This window comes from Triticum aestivum, chromosome 2D (genome assembly GCF_018294505.1).
Source record: "Triticum aestivum cultivar Chinese Spring chromosome 2D, IWGSC CS RefSeq v2.1, whole genome shotgun sequence".
In the NCBI taxonomy this organism is placed as follows: Eukaryota; Viridiplantae; Streptophyta; class Magnoliopsida; order Poales; family Poaceae; genus Triticum; species Triticum aestivum.
The window spans coordinates 575,454,222-575,460,084 of NC_057799.1; positions in this window are offsets into that span (position 1 = coordinate 575,454,222).

Below are 5,863 nucleotides of genomic sequence, written 5' to 3' on the forward strand. Positions count from 1 at the left end.
CAGGGAGCCGGAGTCGCGGACGGAGGCGGAGCCGGCCCGGGCGAGACAGGCGGGCGCGGGGCGTCCAGCCGCATGTGGAGGAGACGCGGGGGGGGTCGATGCGGCGCGCGGGGGCCGGCGACGGGGAGCCTCGGGCACGGGGGAGTGGACGGACGGGCGCAAACTTGAAGGAGTTGATGACGGGGCCGTGCCACCATGGCGGGAAGGCGGAGGCGGACGACCGTGGTGTAGTTGCGGGCGCGAGGAGGCATAGCTGGAGCGCCAGGAGCCGGCCAGCGAGCACCCGGCGGGCCGGCACGCGTGCGAGGAGGCGGCCGGGCGCGACGAGTCGGTAGACGTGCTGGGGAAGCTGGCGGAGCACGCGGGCTCAGTGAAGGTAATCGCGGACGGGGGCCGTGCGGCGGAAAGCCGGCCAGCGAGCAGAGCACCCGGCGGTCGGGCTGGACGTGGTGCAGGTGGCGGGGGCGCGGAGCCCCGGGGCGCTGCTGAGAGCGGGGCCGAACCGCGGAGCCGGCGCGTAAGAAACGGCAGCGGCAAGCCGGACGGCGCGGGACGCGGAGCCAGTGCGCAGACACGGGGACGTGCGCGGGCGCACGGCTGGGGCGTCATCCGGCGCGGGGAGGTGCCGACGCACATGCTGGAGCGAGACGAGGCGCGGGGCGCACGGGAGGCCGGGATGGCGGCGATGCAGTCGGCGCCGTGGTGACGGTGACGAAGGCGAGGACGCGGTGAGGACGCGCCATCCCGCGCGGCCGCTCCGGGGGTGGGTCGGAGTCGAGCCCCCGAGCGCTACCGGAGAAACGGCGCGACGCCGCGGCGGTGACGGCGAAGGCGAGGCCGACGGCGAGGACGTGCCGCCCCTCGCGGCCGTTCCGAGAGTGCGTCGATATCGAGCCCTCGACCGCTGTCGGAGGGACGGCACGACGCCGCGGCGGTGATGGCGAGAATGGTCCCGCCCGGATTGCGAAACCAGCAGCAGCGTGGTAGCATAGTAGTAGTACCGCCCCACGGTGGGCGCCAACTGTCGTGGTATTCTCACGGGGGGGGGGTGAATCGACAGATGCCACAAGGGCTTTGTGTGAGGGTAAGACTGCTGCTGATAGGACCGGGAGCGGGTATGCGAGTAGCACGCGCTAGTTTTCCCAGGTTCGGGCCTCTCCGGAGAGATAATACCCCTACTCCTGCATGTCTATGTATATATATCTGGGGTGTACATCGGGCAGTACAAAGCGCTCCTAGAGCTGTATCTGAGGTCAGTGCCATGGGCGTCTGGCATCTGGCCTCGTATATGGCATGCCAGTGGCCGGCTATGCTCATGGCCGTGAGCATAGGAGTGCTCATGCGTGAGTGTGTTGTGTGGATTGATGGATAGCTAGCTAGCTTGCTAGCTTATTTGCTTGTGGGTGTACGTGAGTCCATCCTTGGATGGATGGATGTGTGTCTCCTTTTATAGGAGAGGGTAGCTTTGTATCTAAGCTATGTGGAGGTATGGGAGCAAGGCATGGTGCATGTCATGCTTGTCCCCTAGGTCACTTCATGAATAGTGCCAGGGGACAAGTGACACTATACATGATGGTGTTGCGGTACGGTTGTCTTGTCCGCGGTATGGCCGTCTCGTCGGGGTCTCGTCGATGCCGGGTCGGACTGCAGTTGGCAGCCGGCTAGTCGGTGCAGTCGGTCAGCTGGCAGCCGGCCGGGTGGAGCAGTCGGACGGGAAGCCGGCAAGAGCGGCCGGGCAGTCGGACTGAGGGGCTTTGCTAGCCCCGATGTCTTGAAATATTGTCTCGCCGTCTTCGGGATACCCGTGTCCAATTACTCCGACACAAACCATGTCCCACGTGGCAAGGGAGTTGCATTTGTCCCCTTGCTCTGTCTTTTTGGTCCAGAGACATCTCTGATTTTATCGAGCATCTCAATCAGTTTGGGTGAGCACTTGAGTGTGCACATGGCATAAATGAGGAGGGATGTGACGGTAGCATTAAGCCAAGAGAGTTTGCCAGCGTAGGACATCATCGCGATCGTGGAGGTGAGGCGCCGTTCAGCACTGCACACTAGTGGCATTAGGTCTAGGACGGTCGGTTTAGTTGTGCCGAGAGGAAGTCCCAGGTAAGTAATCGGCATCGACCGAACTGTGCATCCAAAAAAGATTGCAAATTCCAGGGCGGTTTCCTCCGACAGGTTGATTGGGATCAACGTAGATTTGCGGAAGTTAATTCGGAGGCCGATGGAGGATGCATAGTCCACAAGGATTCCTTTGATGACCGCAGCTTGCTGAGGGTAAGCAGGCATAGTCAGTATCGTGTCGTCGGCGTATTGGATTACTGGATAGTCCATTTGACCAGCGCAAGGGAAGGGCAGTTGAATTTTTCCTTGCCTAAATGCGTCGTTGATAGCTGCTTGGAGGAGATCAGCTGCAATCACGAAGATCAAGGGGGACAGCGGGTCCCCCTGCCGAACACCGGTGCGGCAATGAAATTGGCGGCTGGGCACACCATTCAAAAGAACCGATGAACGCCCGGTCGAGAAGATGCCTTTGATCCAAGAGAGCCATTTGTCATTGAATCCCAAGTTTTCATAATGTTCAGCATGGGAGCATGTTCAATTGTATCGAAGGCTCTGGCAAAGTCCAGTTTTAGTAAGATAATTTCCTTCTTCGATGCATGGCACCGGTGAATATATTGGAAGGCCCAAGCAAGGTAGTCCTCTATCGTTCTCCCCTTTATAAAACCATACTGGTTCTTGTGAATAATCTGTAGAATGACTCCTTGCAGGCGGTTGGCAAGCAGCTTAGTGATCATCTTAAGGCAGCAGTTGAGGAGTGTGATCGGGAGGTAGTCATTGACAGTTTCAGGTGAGATAGACTTTGGAATTAATGTTATCAGGCCATCATTTATGCTAGTGAGATCCAAGTCCCCTTGATGGAAAGCCTCACAAAGGTTGTAAAAGTCATGTTTGATAATAGGCCAGCATGCTTTAAGGAATGCCCCACTAAAACCATTAGGGCCGGGTGCTCGATCAGCCGACATTTCTTTAACAACCGCATCAATCTCTTCGTGGGTAAATGGCTCAGTTAGCTGGTCTAGATCATCGTGGCGCTGCAGAATGTTAGGTAAGTTAAATTTCATTTCTGCAGGTCGTGAAGTACCCAGGCGATCAGTGTAGGTTTGGAACAGGAGCGCTTCTTTGCCCTCGTGAGTGTCAATGAGGGAGCCATTCTCTTTTCCGAAACTTGCGATGTTGTTGCGACGGTACCTTTCAGTGGCAACAGCTTGAAATTTTTTGGTATTCTCATCTCCGAACTTGATCCACCTAATTGTGCAACGCTTCTTCCAGTACTGGTTTTGGTATTTAAGGAGGCGCAACAGATGTTTCTTGATGATATTCTGAAAGTTTGTCTCCGGTATTGTTAGGGTTCTGTGATTTTCAAGTTCATCAAGATGCACCAGGGTCTCGTTGCAATTAGCAATGGCTACTGAGAGCCGAGAGAGGTTTTTGCTCCAGAGTTTTAGGGCATGGCGCAGAGCTTTGAATTTACGACAGAGGATGGTCGCAGCGTTGTGGGCTCTAACTGGTCTGTTCCAAACCTCTTGGACAAGATTCATGAAGCCAGGGTGCAAAATCCAAAAGGGCTCAAAGCGAAACACCTTGCTACGAGGAATGCATGTTTGGATGGAGATAATGTAGGGTACATGATCGGAGACAGGCTTACCAAGAGGCTTGACACGGGTATTGGGGTACACGTTGGTCCAATGCAGCGAAGTAAAGAACCAGTCGAGCTGTTCAAGGAGTGGATCTTGTTGCATATTGCTCCATGTATATGATCAGCCTTTGATAGGTAATTCAATAAGGCTCTGCTTGCGGATAATGTCATTAAAAGTGCACATGTCGTTCGGGCACCCCCCGGCTTGTTTCGATTGTCAGGCGCACGAATGTAATTGAAATTGCCAACTAGAAGCCAATCTTGCGAGCTAGGTATATCCAAATTATAAAGCCAGTTGGTAAACGTAAGACGCGCATCACCCAAGCAGGGGCCATATACATTAACCAGCGTCCAAGTATGAGAGGACAAGGTACTAGTAAAGTTAATGACCAATGCAAAATCAGACGAGAACACCACATCACCAGTAAACATAGAGCTTTTCCATATAGTAATTAAGCCCCCCGAAGCTCCTTGAGATGGAACATATGCAAACTGATCAAATTGTCTAGGGCAACAGGATTTAATAAAGGATAACTCAAAAGAGGTTTAGTTTGTCTCTTGAATGCAAACTACCGAGCAACCACTAGTTCTAATGGCGTTTTTAAGAGCTAGTTGCTTATCGTCAGAATTGATGCCACTGATGTTCCAACAGAGCACTTCCCAGCTACGCAAAAGGGGCATGAATTGCAGATGGACTAGGCCCTGGAGGGGCCATCCTCACCAGGCAGATCATCAGTAACCAAAGTACCTGAGTGAGCGGTCGAAGCAGTAGGTGGTGCAGGAGCCGCAGTGAGGAGTTCTTCAGTCAGTTCGGCCTCAGGAACAACACATCTGTTAATACCAATGTCCTGAAGAACATGGATAGGAGTGGGGGGAACTTCTTCAGAAGGCGTGTCCAGAGCAGAAGAAGAGGATCCAATCGAAGGAACCAGCCTGGGTTTAACCTTAGTGGTGGTGGTGCGGGTGTCAACCACCTGGTTGACCCCCTTGTACTGTTCATCCTCAGCCCAAGAGGCAATCCACTACCACCACACTAGAGTAGGGTATTACACCACAACAGTGGCCCGAACCAGTATAAATCTTGTGTCCTTTGTGCTGCGAGTTTGTCGAGTTAGTCCGTGAGATCTCAGCAAAGCTAGGACGTGGATCGGTAGGGGGAGATCTTCGTGCGCACCCATGTGTTCGAACCTAGAGGGTTTTGCCGGAACCCGAGATCCGACATTTGGCGCGCCAGGTAGGGGTGCACCGAAGCTTCCCTTCCATCGCTTTGCGTCCCATTGCTTCATCGTCTCCATGGCGGACGCACGCCGCGCTCGCGCTGAGCGCCGGGCTGCCCTCGCCGCCCGTGTTGCTCAGACGGCTCCCGTCAGCGGGCCACCCCGTCGTTCTCCGCCACCTGCCGCCAATGCCGCCACCGGCCCGGCGGGTAACGAGCAGCAAGCATCCTCGCTGCCCCCCTCGGTGCGGTGGGACGGCCGCACCGCCACTTCGCTGACGCCGGCCAGTTCTTCATCCCACGGTCGTCGCGCTCCCGTGGACGCGCAGGCTGCTCTGTGCATGGCGCGCGAGCTCCTGTGCTACCGCCCCGTCGACGACCTCTACGAGGACTGGCTCGACCGCATCGCCGAGCTTGTCAGCACCGCAGGGGGCTCCCCAGCACCGTCCCTCTCGTCGCCTCGCCCTCCGCCAGCCGCGGGCGGCGTGGCCCATGGAGTGCCTCCACCACCTCTGCCCCAAGACAGAGTCTTGGTACCAAGGCGCGCGGCTCCGCGGCGCGACTTGCCATGTACGGCGCCCGCGCAAGAAGAGAGAAGCTGCCAAGAAGTCCCTCGCCCTCAAGAGAACGCTCTACCGCTTCACGCACCGCCGTGTCAGGATCGCTTGCCGCGGCAGGGCCCCGCGCTGCTTGCCGTGGTGGTGCGTGGGTGCCAAGACCACGCTCGGCCTCCAAGACGAGCCCCGGTGATCACGGCCGGTTGCCGCGCCTTCACCCCAGAGCTGCGTAGCGTCGCCTGGCCGGGCAAGTTCAAGCCAGACCTGCCTCCGCGCTACGACGGCACCCCCGACCCCGCGGAGTTCCTGCAGCTCTACGAGCTGACCATCGAGGCGGCCAACGGCGACGAGAAAGTCATGGCGAACTGGTTCCCCATGGCTCTCAAGGAT